Genomic DNA, 12,450 nt, shown 5'->3' with positions numbered 1-12,450 from the left:
ATATAATTTTTTAAAGTCCCACATGAACATTAATTCTCTTTAAATGTGAATCAAAACGAATGTAGGGTTTAAAACCAACAGGTGCCAGGGGGTAGGAAAATAGTCATCATGTGAATTAATGACAAGACCTAGGATTTGGAACACTTCAGTTTGAATAATGTTCATGTAGCTCAGTAAGAGAAACTATTACTGAACTGAAGGTAATTGCTATAGGCACTGCAAAAATGTAGCATGTATTCCATGTTTGTAAAATTAATATAAAAAATTATGTCATATATATTAAAAGACTGAAAACTGAAGGCTTTTAACAGCCTGGATGCCAAACGGAGTTCAAGTTATTTTAGCCTCTTGTATAAAATTCTGAGGACACTGAAAAGACCTAATTAAACAATGACAAAATGGGTGAAATTGCTAATAGCTGGTTCTTCCATTAGTAAAGTAAATCCAAAATGTTATAATAAAGTATTATAGAAAGAGATTCAAAGCAAAATACAACAGTTCAGAGTTTGGATGAAAAGGTAGTATGTGGAGTTGTATATGGTGTTTGTCATATTTTATGTTTCCTTGTGTTTGATGGGAAAAGAAAAAAAAGCCAAATTTAATTATTCTTCAAGAACTTGTTGAGCTGGGCAGTGTGTATTGCATGAGCTGGCATAACTGTGGTGCTGCTCTGTTAGCACTAAGGAAGATCTTGTGTGAGTGAATCAGTAGACCTGCATCTGGAAATGAATGAATTATAAACTTACCACGTGATCTGGATCTGCCATTTGTTCATTTGAATTTGGAACCCAGTAGCCAGTAAACTGGCTATTTTATTTTATTGTATTAATTAAAAATAAAATTTATTTGAAAAAAACCCCCATAGTTAGATGAATAATTATAATGAGATTGATGGCTAGATCAGAATAAATTCTATCCTATTTTTTTTAAACTGACAGAACATATAAATAATTAGCTCAAAGAATTCTTTGGTACAGTGGCCTCCGAATTTGCAATGTGCCCAAGTCACTGACCCTGGAGGACTATTAAATAAGTGCATCTTACTATAATGTTGGGCTAATGTCTTTAAGACATTTGAGAAACTGACACAGTTTGTGGAGGAGTTCTGTAGTGTGAGAAGTATCTTAATACATATTTAAAGCTTTATGTTATGTGACTATTGACTTGAATGGGTGAAGAGGCTCACACAGGAGCTGAGAGCAGCAGCTGGGATGCTGTGCAGAAGCTGCTGACAAACAGAGTCAGATCTGTGCCATTAGACTGGCTCTGTGCTGGCTGTGAAGAAACCTGCAGTGAGTCACAGATGAATGAAACATTATTCCATATTTTAGCTCATATTTTAAGGGAATTAACAAGGACTTGAGAGAAGAAAAAAATAGGTTTGCTGATATCAAAATTATAAACCTGCTCTTGTGGCTTGTGCTGATGAAGGGACAGGGTATCTATATTTTTGTAATCTAAGTAATAGTGGGAAAGAAAATCTTCATGCACCTAATGGTTGATACTGAGCAATATTCAGTACTTTGACTGCTCAGTAGTGGAGTCCATGTCACTCCCTACTTTTGTGCCCTGTGTTGCAGTCTGTGTGTCCAGATAAGAGACTTAATTTTCTGAATTTCAACTTGACTAACTCCCTGAATATCTGGCCTATTTGAAGTAAAAAAACCTAAAGTCCAATTTTATATTTATCCATCTTCTATAGAATCATTTTCAGAAATTAATTTTTACTTCTCAATAGTGTCTCCATACAACACCCTCAAAACCAAAAGGTGTAGTACACCAATAAATTTGCTGCTCTTTATTGCAAGTGATCTTTCCAAATCAGTTGTGTTGCTTTTCCTCCATCCCCTTTCTCACTTTCAAAGTGGTCATGATACAGTTATTTGAGATAAATGAAGCTCCTTACTAAATGGAACATTTATTTCAAGTTCCATCCTATAAAAAACATGATACATTAGCAGCTTAAAGTCTGTCATAGCTTTCTTCAATTTGTAGGTATATATTTGCCATTCTGTTTTCAATCACCATGTAAGTTTTCTTGAACTGCTTCATGTATTCTACACAGAAGAGTGATGAGGGCTTGAAAGAGGGAAGAGGGGGAAATGCCTTTGGGAATACTTATATAGTAAAAAAAATAACAACAAAATGGAAGATTTCAAGTTCACAGCTCTTGAGTGTACCTAGTTCCTAGCCAAAATATACACTTTTATTTGGAGAGGAATTGCACAGACCAGCTGCTGGTTTGTCTCAGCACCCCTTCTACTAAAATGAAATAGATCCCTTATATGCACCCCGCTGCTGGCAACACAGACACCAGTCACTCTACCATACTCAATGATGAATCTCCTTGGGATTCTTCTTTAGTGTCTTTGACTGAGGCTAGGGTGATATTTTTGTTGTTTGAGTTTTTTAAAGTAAATGGTCAATATTTTAGAGTAGACTACCTCCTTGCAGTAAGAAAAGACTGTACACTGGTCTATGCTATCGAGGCCTCTTGAGACAGAACTTCCTATGGCTTCTATTATTTGGCAAACAAGCCTTATTTATTTCAGATTAGTCGACTAATTAGTCGTCTTCTCAAATAATGTTTTACTAGAAGCAATCTGAGTTTGTTACCAGAGTGAGATGTTCCCCCATTAATTCAAAGTTTCCCCAACCTGAAACTCAACAGCATTTTGAGTCTTATTAATTCTTAATTCCTGGGTAAGAACTTGGGAAAGGAAAATGTTTTTTCCAGAGAAAATGAGAGTGCAAAGGACAATGAACAAAATTTGCCATAAACTTTAATGGAACATTAGAAACAATGTGTTTCTAATATTGTATTCTGTCCTTCAGCTATAGTGTAGCACTGCCTTTGTGGATTTTTTTTTACCATTCAGTAACTGCAAGACCATTTGCCTTTCAAATTAATGACAGATAAGCTTCTGCAGGCTTTCAGCAGGACAAGTCTGCCCCAATGTTAAATCACCACTTAAAGGCTAAAACCATTAACTATCACACCAATCTTTTCTTTCAGAACTGCAGTTGACAATAAGTGCAAAATTTTTGAGAAACTGGTCATGTTTCTGAGAACTCCAACTTCTGGTCTGTTATTTTCTGCTGCTTCAATAGCAGATGTTGTAGTGTTCGCAATTATTAGGAGAGTCAGTCCTAACTATCTTGGTTTTGATTTGATCATATGAATAAAGGGGCTTTCATGTAGGGCTTTATATCAAAATATTGCTTTAAGTAAATAAGATGCAAAAGAATGGTTCTATCTGCTCTCTGATTACAAAGGTTTTAAACTTCTTTAAAAGTATGAGAAGTTATTAGTTGTTCTTAGCACTCCAGAATATTCTGTGGAAAGGCTACACTTATATATGGGTATTATAAAACTGATTTCAGTGGGATGTTGAATGATGTTTTACTGTTGAGTCAGACAGGAAAATGTTGATAGTGAAAATGCCCTTTGTAATGCAAGGACTCTCATTCTTTATGAAAACTGCATTGCAAGGTCATGGATTGAAAAAAGGAAAATAGAGTATGACATTGCCTTGTTGCAGTATCAATGAATTGTGGTCATAGAGTAAATGTACATTTTTTAGTAATTTTTTTCTGTCTTGCATTGCTGCATTTGAGTGAAAAGTAACTATGGAGATACTGAAATAGAAAGTTTTTGTAGTAGTGCAACTCAAAGATGCATGAAGAGCTCCAAAATGTTACTGGTTCAGAGTGATTCTAAAGCTAAACGTAAAATTATTACGGGAGTGTTTCTGCTTGAGGTGATTTCTTCTGTAAAGTTTTATTTTGTTTTATTTTATTTTTTCCCCATTCAATTCTATTTCTTCTGGCATATTGTCAATAATAAGGAGAATATGTCCTGCTTAGATAACAATCCTACTGTTCACCTTATGGACAAAGAATTCAGCTCTAGTAGACTTGGCAGAATGAAATTGGAACCAAGAGGCCCCTCCCTGAAATTCTTCTAGATTAAGATGGCCTAAGTAACCTGATAGTTTCAATGCTTCATACTACATTCAATACAGGAAAAAACCCAACCTGCATTAAAATCATTATCATTTCTATAAGATAGAACTGTGTTTTTCTCAAATCTCAAAATTTTAAGAAAATTAAATTAGTGTTTTTTATGTTCAGAATGCTGAATGAAGTTTGTGTTCTTACCTTTTGTGTAGGTTAGCTTTTACACGGAAAGACATCCAGTGCAAATAGGCTTTTGTCCCCCATGTGTTTATTTATTCCCTTAACCTGCTGGATTAATTAGGTGAGTAGGTATTAAATATTCCAGAAGTGGCAGAACTGGAACTGCTATCATAAAATGATGTTGGTAGTGAATTTTTTTTCTATTATAGTCTGTAGGAATAAGATGGAAAAATTACGCTTCTTTCTCAGAGTTTTTCTCTTTCAATGTATGTTTTAAAGGTCAACATCAGCATTGTCTGGGAACAGTGGGATTTTGACATAGACTTGGAGTGGATAGTTTTGGAAGTCAGTTTGAATTCAGTTAAATACTAAAAATGCTTAATACGTTTGGGATCATAAAAGTCATGGAAGGTAAGGTAATAGGAACAGCAGCATTGTAGCTGCTGCCACAGGCACATTTACCTTGAGGACTAATTATTCCTAGTTTTTGTCTCCATAATTCCAATTTCTTCTATGAACAATAAGAAGTACTATATGCAAAATACATGCATATAGTCCTTGCATGCTAGGTCCAAGCTCTTATATTTTCAAATATATAGAACTTCTGTAGTCAGAAGAAACCATTAAAAAATGTCCTATCTCAAGGTCATCCCTATTCCATCATCCTATTCTCAGGTCAGATTAGCAGCCTGTGAACTTGAATTAACTGATTTGAGTTGAGATAACCTGATTTGAACTGACTGCATTTGTACTCTAACCATGTATCAAATTTTAACAGATGAAAAAGGATGACGACTTTGCAATGCTGAAATTGTTGGAAGATAATATTTAGTTATTGAATTTGGAAAACAAACAAAAAACCAACTATGTAAGTGTGAACCTTTCCCTTAGTATCCTCTCTTTTCTTTGGAAAACAATGTAAGACATTGGAATGACATTTAAGATTTGAAAATGTAGTTTAGGAAAGAAAAAACAGAGTCTGATCTCAGTGGAAACGCAAACTATAAGCACAGATAGCATGTGCTGTTGCAGAGCAACTGGATTTTCAGCCTGAATGCTTGAGAGTTGTCTGTTTACAGTAGCATAACAAGCTGCCAGTTGTCCTTCTGTTATTTTTTTCTTTAAAATCATCCATGCATTTCTTTCTTTCTCTTTGCCACTGATTTTTTTCCTGTTTTTTTTTTTTTTTTGTTTTATTTTTTGGTTTTTTTTTTTTTTTTACTTCCTGCCATGTAGCCTAATATCACATCTTCACCTTTCCCTGTATTTTCTGTCAGCAAACAATGAAAGTGTAAATCTTGGGTGGATATTTCTACCAGAAATACTTCTTACTTTCTCGTCTAGAAATTAATATCATGCCATGTATAAATAGAAAATTTTCCGAAGTTGATCTTTATTCATTACTGAGACAAACAGTAGCAACAGACCTCTTTCAGGATGACTCTGTCTGATGTGCCATTCTCTTTCTTCTCTAGCTGTGCATCATAACATGTATTCTCTGCAAACTGATTTCCCAATGCAAACAGGGTTTTGTGTGTGGCAATGTAAATGAGCCTAATCAGTAATAAAAAAGATGACTCCTCTATAGGACTGAAGTATCATTCCAAGGAGGAGAAGAGTGAGTACTTGCTAAATGTAGTTATGACCTGGCTTGATGGATCAGAATTTGAGTGAGGATAGTGTTTAATGAGTAAAAAATTTCTTGTGGTTTAGCTCTTTTCCTTTACTACTGAATATTTATAAAATAGCACTATTAATAAAGTAAATGAAAATAGAATATTGTCTTTCTTCCTCTGCTTTGTTCTATAGGCTTTTTGATACTCTTTTTCTTTTCCAGAATATTGGTAAACATTTTCTTCTGACTGACTGCATAGAAAGGGGTATAAGTCCACTACTTAATGGGTTTTTAATGGAAAGTAGTCCCTGTCGAATATACTTTTGGCATTTTCTTGACTGTTGGAAATCATTGCATTTTCATGAGTATCTATGTAAAAACTTGGGTTCTCTTAGCACAAAACCACAACTTGGTGTTGAAGAGACCATTTTTCCTGGTATAAGTTTTCATGCTCTATTAAAAAACTGCAAAGACAACACATTTTGACATTGTTTTATTATTGCTACGATACTTATGAAAATTATTTTTAATTTTAACAACTTATAATAATAATGTAAGGAAATAATTTAATTTCCCGTAAAATAGATCCTTCTCTAAGCAGTCATTAACTGTGCTCTCGTTCCCCATGTATTTCCTCTGATTAATATTTATGAATCATTTTATACAGAGTGGTGTTCAATTTCAAGATCCAGGAAGGGAGGGTAAAAACAGAAGGAGAAAAGGGAATATAACTACAATAAAGGCTTTTTGGATTTTTTTTTTTTTTTTTGTGAAAACAGAGAGGGAACATATGACAAATTTAATGGCCTGGCCCTGTAGGAAGAATCACTGAAAACCTTCCATAAGAAAAACACTTTCTGATTCTGAGGAAATGTTTTGATGCGAACATATTGATTTTTTTCTCAGCTCTCGGGACATACTGGCCAGCCTGCTTGTTTGTCACTTTTCATGCCATGCTGCTCTCTTGTGCTGTCAGGGGAGCAGGAGGGTCCTGCCAACGCTCTCTGTTTCTCTTTGAACCTAACTACACAGTGATCCAGTTCCTGACTTCTAGGCAGCTTTCTCTTCAGCCTGCTCAGTTTCCCAAAGAAATGTCTTCTTAATGAGTTGGGGAGTCCTGAGCAGCTATGTCCATCACTCAGTCACCCCATAAATCACTTACTTCCCATTATATCTGGTCTCAATGAAACCAGCAGTTAGCTGAGTTTCATTGCACTGATGTGTTTGTATAAGTATTTCTACAGTTTTCTGACATGAAAAATGTATGTGTTGAGACTTATAAACTCAGAGGTGATTAATGTCTCCTTTTCTCACCAGATTATCCAGAAGGAATGTATCTGCCCCATAAGTGCCCTGACAAGCTAACTCATAAGACAGGCCAGTTACTGAGGCAGTCAATGCTTCAAAAATGTTTCTTTATGTCACCAGTATTTTTTCAGGTGGCGTTACCCTAGCAGGGGACTCATGAGTTGATACCCTGCTCACATTGATCAAGGGGGCTCTGGTTTACAGGAAATGTGGAAGGATATACACACATTAAGTAAATTTCCAGGGAAGATTCTTTAAGTTAGATGTTGCATTCTGGGAAGCAGTTCCAGAGGGATGTATGCTTTCTGATGAATGAGACTTCAGATCTAAAAAACACAGAATCCCTCTCATGTGCTAAATGAAACACAGAAAAAAAGAACTTTAGAAATGAACCCCAAAGTGGCTAATGATGTGCGTTCTTTCTTGACAATTACATGTCCAGTTTTTCAAATTAAGGTTTTGGTGATGGAGATAGATGGCGAGACTGACTCGGTGATCAGAATCTGATTTTATTGTGGGATACAAATGCTTATATACTATTTCAGGGGGACTAGTAACGTGTACTACAATGATGAGGTTAAAATCACACACACAAACTTATGCATATAACAACATCTCTTGCTTGCAGAGTTTAATGGGAATTTCTTTTTCCGGTAAACCAGTTTGATTTAATCTTCTTGCAATCTAGGTCTAATTTTCTAAGTTCTGTTTGCTTTTGCCAAGGCATCCTGTAATCAAATCTCTTATGTTAACCAGGTCCAAAGTCCATCATCTGTTTTGTGCCCCCCAACATAAGGGAATGACTTTTTTTTATTTTATGTTTAAGAGAATAAAACACCTTTGTGATTTTATTTTGCATCTTCTCTAATATGACAGCTATTACTAGAAAATTGTAAAACAGCACAGAATTCATCTCCTGGGAAAATGATGAGAAGCACAGTCCTGCCCTTGGTGCAGTGAAGATCTCTTGTGCTTTCAATGTGTAGCTGCAAGGAGATCCTGACTGTGTCCTCTCCTGCACTTCCCAGGGTACCTGAAGAGTGCAGGAAACTGAGAAAGCCACCATGATCTTTCTTCTCCAGACTGATGTAGACCAGCTCTGTAATGCCTCCCCGTGGGTTCTGTGCTCCACCTGCCCACGTCGCTGGGCCCTCATTGCAGCTTGGTACTGCTCTTGCTGCCATGGGGAAGCCCAGCAGGGGCCTGGGCCCAAGACCCTGGCTGCCTCTGCGCTGGGGTGTGGGATTGAGGTGTTCATCTCTGCAGGGCTCTGTGCTGCTCCTGAGCCCTTCATCCCCCCTGATGCTCCACAGCCTGCTCACTTACTCCTGCAGCTCCACACTGAGGATTTTGCCCCGTTGAGCAGGAGCTGCTGGCCTGGCTCTCTCTTCCATTGACCCTCTTTTGTTCTTCATTTGCTGGGACTCCTTGCCTCTTCATCCAATTTTTGCAGGTAAGGGCTGAGCTGTTGACAAATGGAGGCAATTGTCTCTAAACAGGCACTTTTAGATGTTCCACAAAGAGGTATTAATGTTTACTGTAAAATTTACTAATGTGATATATTTTGCATGACATGGAATTTTCATTTAGCAGAAGCATGCAGCAATGCACACCATAATATAGTAATCACAATAAATAATTTAATGATGATAAGAATGTGACTACTATTCTCAATCTCTGTGACCTGATGCTGGATATCTCCAGTCACAGGTAAGAAGTATATAGGTTGAAGTCTGCACAGACTTTGTTGTTTTCAAAGACTGTTTTGCTAGACGTTCAGTTGTATATTTTATGCTGGGCTGAGCCAAATACACACTTTGCCCTGCACACACCAGGTTGGTCACACTAGAAGGACACTGCTCTCTACTCATTATCTCAGGAAAGGCAGTTTATAGAAACTGGTGACTCATTGGAACAGTCAAATATCCAAAACAAAGGTGACCCTCCTTGTTTTGATGTAATTTCACCCTGCTTTATAATTGGTGATCATTCTTGACATTCTTCAATTTGCACATAAAAATGGTTTTGAGCCTATCACTCAGCAAAAGCATAACTGCTAGGAAATTGGGGGAGTATTTTAGTCTTTTGCCAATGTTCAATTGTCCCAGTCCCACCTACAAAAAAAAAAAAAATTGTTAGTTTGCTATAGATTTGGCAGATCTTTAATAAATAGCAGTGCAGAATACATTCTTCCTTTCTCTTTCTAAGAAAATTTTCTTTTTTACGTGTCTTGGATTTTTCTTCCATTTTAGTTTTGGGTTATGTGTGCTATACTCAATGTGTATGTTTTACTGTTGCAGCGGTTATAGTCAGTGAAGTAGCGAGGAATTAATGAATTGTAGATGACTGTTACATCCAAGAATCTTAGATGAATAACAGTATTATTGGATAAAATTCAAGTCAGAAACATATTCTAATAAATGAACTAAAGTCTTGTATCTGCCAAAAATGTGAAATGCCATCCAAATACCAACTGAAATAATGTTAAGGAATCAGTCTACAAGAAAGTTTGTAAAAAGGAAGGTGCACTAACTAGAGGGAAGATGTTTTGCAGCAGCTATTTTGTCCATTACTTTTGAATGACTGTAATTAGTATAGTTACATAATTGTTATTCCTGTGTTTCTCAGCCTGACATGAGGCTGTTCACTGCCCTAGAAATATACAGTACTCATGGCTCCAGTGTAAGGTCTATTCTCACATATATTCTCACAAAGTAATAGCTCTTTTGAGATATGTATTACAGAGCTCATTGAGTTTGTTTGTGTTTGTTTTAGTCAAATCCTAGCCATGAAAAATTAGTAATTAGATGTAGGTTACTACTGTGAATTTTAGCTGCACAGTTTGTGCAGGATTAAAAAAATGTGCAAGTTGTAATGGGCTGCTGATTGTGTGGGAGCACGAGAAGGGGGAAGTGTTTGAATGAAACTGTGGCTCAAATAATAGGACATAATAGGTGTGACCTATTATTAGTGATTTCTGAGTAAAATTGCAAATAATAATATACTAACATGAAAACAAAGAGAGATTTACTAAGTGATTTCTTTCCCACTGGATATTTATAGGAAAAACTATAATCAAAGCTGAAAATGTTATATGTTCCTTTTATTTATTAATCCCTACAAATTTAGCTGTGATGTTGAAAGAAGCAGAACAGAATTTAAAAATTAAAGCCAAAGATATTTATAGGGAAATTAGAAGAATCTCAAAACAATGTGTATTATACAACCACACATAGGACAGTTCCTGGGGAACTAGATAGACTGAAATGAATGAAGGAATAAAAGAATGAATGAATTAAAGCTTTTCTGGATTCTGTTACTGCTGGTCTGATCCCATATTTAATACTTTCATGAATTTTTAATGTTTTGTGTGGGAGGATTTGCCTTAAGGCTGGTTCATTCACCAAAGTGGCAACATGGTGTGTAAAATGACCTCTTGCCCATGGCTGGTTGCAGGAACAACAGCACTTTGAAATTATGCTTCTGGGGAAGTTATAATGGTTTTTCAGAGGATTTGTAGGAGCAATTTGTACTTAGCTTCTTGGCCTGACCATCCTCAGGTGGTATCATCCTCTTTATTTTAAACTGGCCTGCTGGAAGCGCACACATATGTCATTTACTCGGTTTTTGTTCTACTACCCAGCTTATCTGTGAGCTCTTTTCAGAAGCTAAGCTGGGTGAGTTTTTTCCATGTTATAGCCTGTGTTTGTAGAGCTGAGAAATGACTCACACCTCTCAGCTGCACCAGCTGTTAGCTGGCTGTAAAAGCTTAAATGTACCTTGCTGCATTGGAATCTGAACATGTGCAAATCCATGACTGCAGTTTGTCAAGAGTTCTGTGCAGTAATGGCAGCAGAGACAGCTTGTTCCAAAATGCCCTCTTGACTGTAGCCTGTCTTCCAACATAGAGCTGCCTTCTCTGCTTCTCCCATTCCTGGTCATCTTGAAAGCTGGTCAAATATTGTATCTGAACTGTCCTATGTGAGCATTTTTGTGACTTCCTGCTGTATCACCAATTTCCTGGTGGAGGTTTCGAACTCTTGAGGCATTTTCATTGTCATTATCTTAAAATAATTGGCAGACCCTAGATGAAACTATGTATGTCTGCTTGGTGCTTGAAGCATAACCCTGTGCTAAACAGTCTGGGTGCATGCAAATTTTAAAATTACCAGTAACTTTTACATTGTTTTTGAGAGAGAGGCAAGTTACCTTGGTAGAAGATTGAATACCATGAGAATCTGAGTACATGTCTCTGCAGTCAGAATAGTCTGATTGGCATTTTCCCAAATTGCATATCAGAAGTTTTTTCCTTTTCATATTTAAAACATTGTAGTAGATAAAACATTGAAACAAGTATAATAAAAATGTTCAATTGGCTGATTACTTAAATGTTGTATAGAATATTATTTTGAATGTTCATTTTTAAACTGGGGTACTGTTTCTATTTTTTATAGGGAATAAAAAATTCCCTAACAATTTTCAAGTGTCTTCAACAGCATTAGTGAAATCTATACTGGAAAGCAAAGTCTCTCTCTTTTTTATATACACACATTTTATTTTTGGTGAGGAGAACTGCTACAGATGTACAAGAAAAAGAACCACCTAAAAAAAACATTTGAAAAGAGTAAGTACAAAGAGTAATTTTTAATTCCTTATTACATGCAAATTCAAACAATGGTTTTTGAAAAGTGTAGCTGTATATGTCAACTCAAGTACTATTCCCATGCAGAATGGCCATTTAAACTGTTGTTATTTTATAGGCAAAATAACTGTGAACAACAGGTGGTGGCTGGTTTGTTTGGAAAAAAAGTTTTGAGCTACCTGTATTTAAAACACAGATCTCTATACAAAACTAGACCCTGACATTAGTGTCTTTCAGAGCTTTAGTTTTTTCTTTTGCTTTCTCTCCCTCCCCTACCCCCCGCCAAACTGGGAAATTTTATGAACTTAAAATTATTATTAAGATGCTATTGTATTTTTAAATTTTTTCTGAAGGTCTGTACAATGCTGTATTAAGTGATTACACGGGATTTTACTTGAATGAATCATAAGTTTTATATTTAATTCTAACCATGGTTATTTTTTTTGTTGAGATGTTAAATACTGAAACCCTAATTTATAGCACTTAATCTCATTTTTATAACACTAATTTTTAAAAATCCACCATGAAATAAAATGAGTAGTTAATTTGCTTCTGCAGTTTCATTTTGAAAAACTATTTTCAAGCCAGAATCACTGTCTGCACTAAATAGATATAGTAGTAATTTATTCCAGGATGATGTGTTAATGAAAATAAATGTAAAAGACCTTCTCACAATGTCTTTTCAGCCTTGGAATAAGTTAAATAAAGTCCCTCAGCTGATCATAAACCATAAAGTTGTGTAGAT

Source organism: Melozone crissalis, unplaced genomic scaffold (assembly GCF_028551555.1).
Source record: "Melozone crissalis strain CALT ecotype California unplaced genomic scaffold, PUWL_Pcris_2 ptg000042l_1, whole genome shotgun sequence".
NCBI lineage: Eukaryota > Metazoa > Chordata > Aves > Passeriformes > Passerellidae > Melozone > Melozone crissalis.
Note: the sequence above shows the minus strand (reverse complement) of the source record.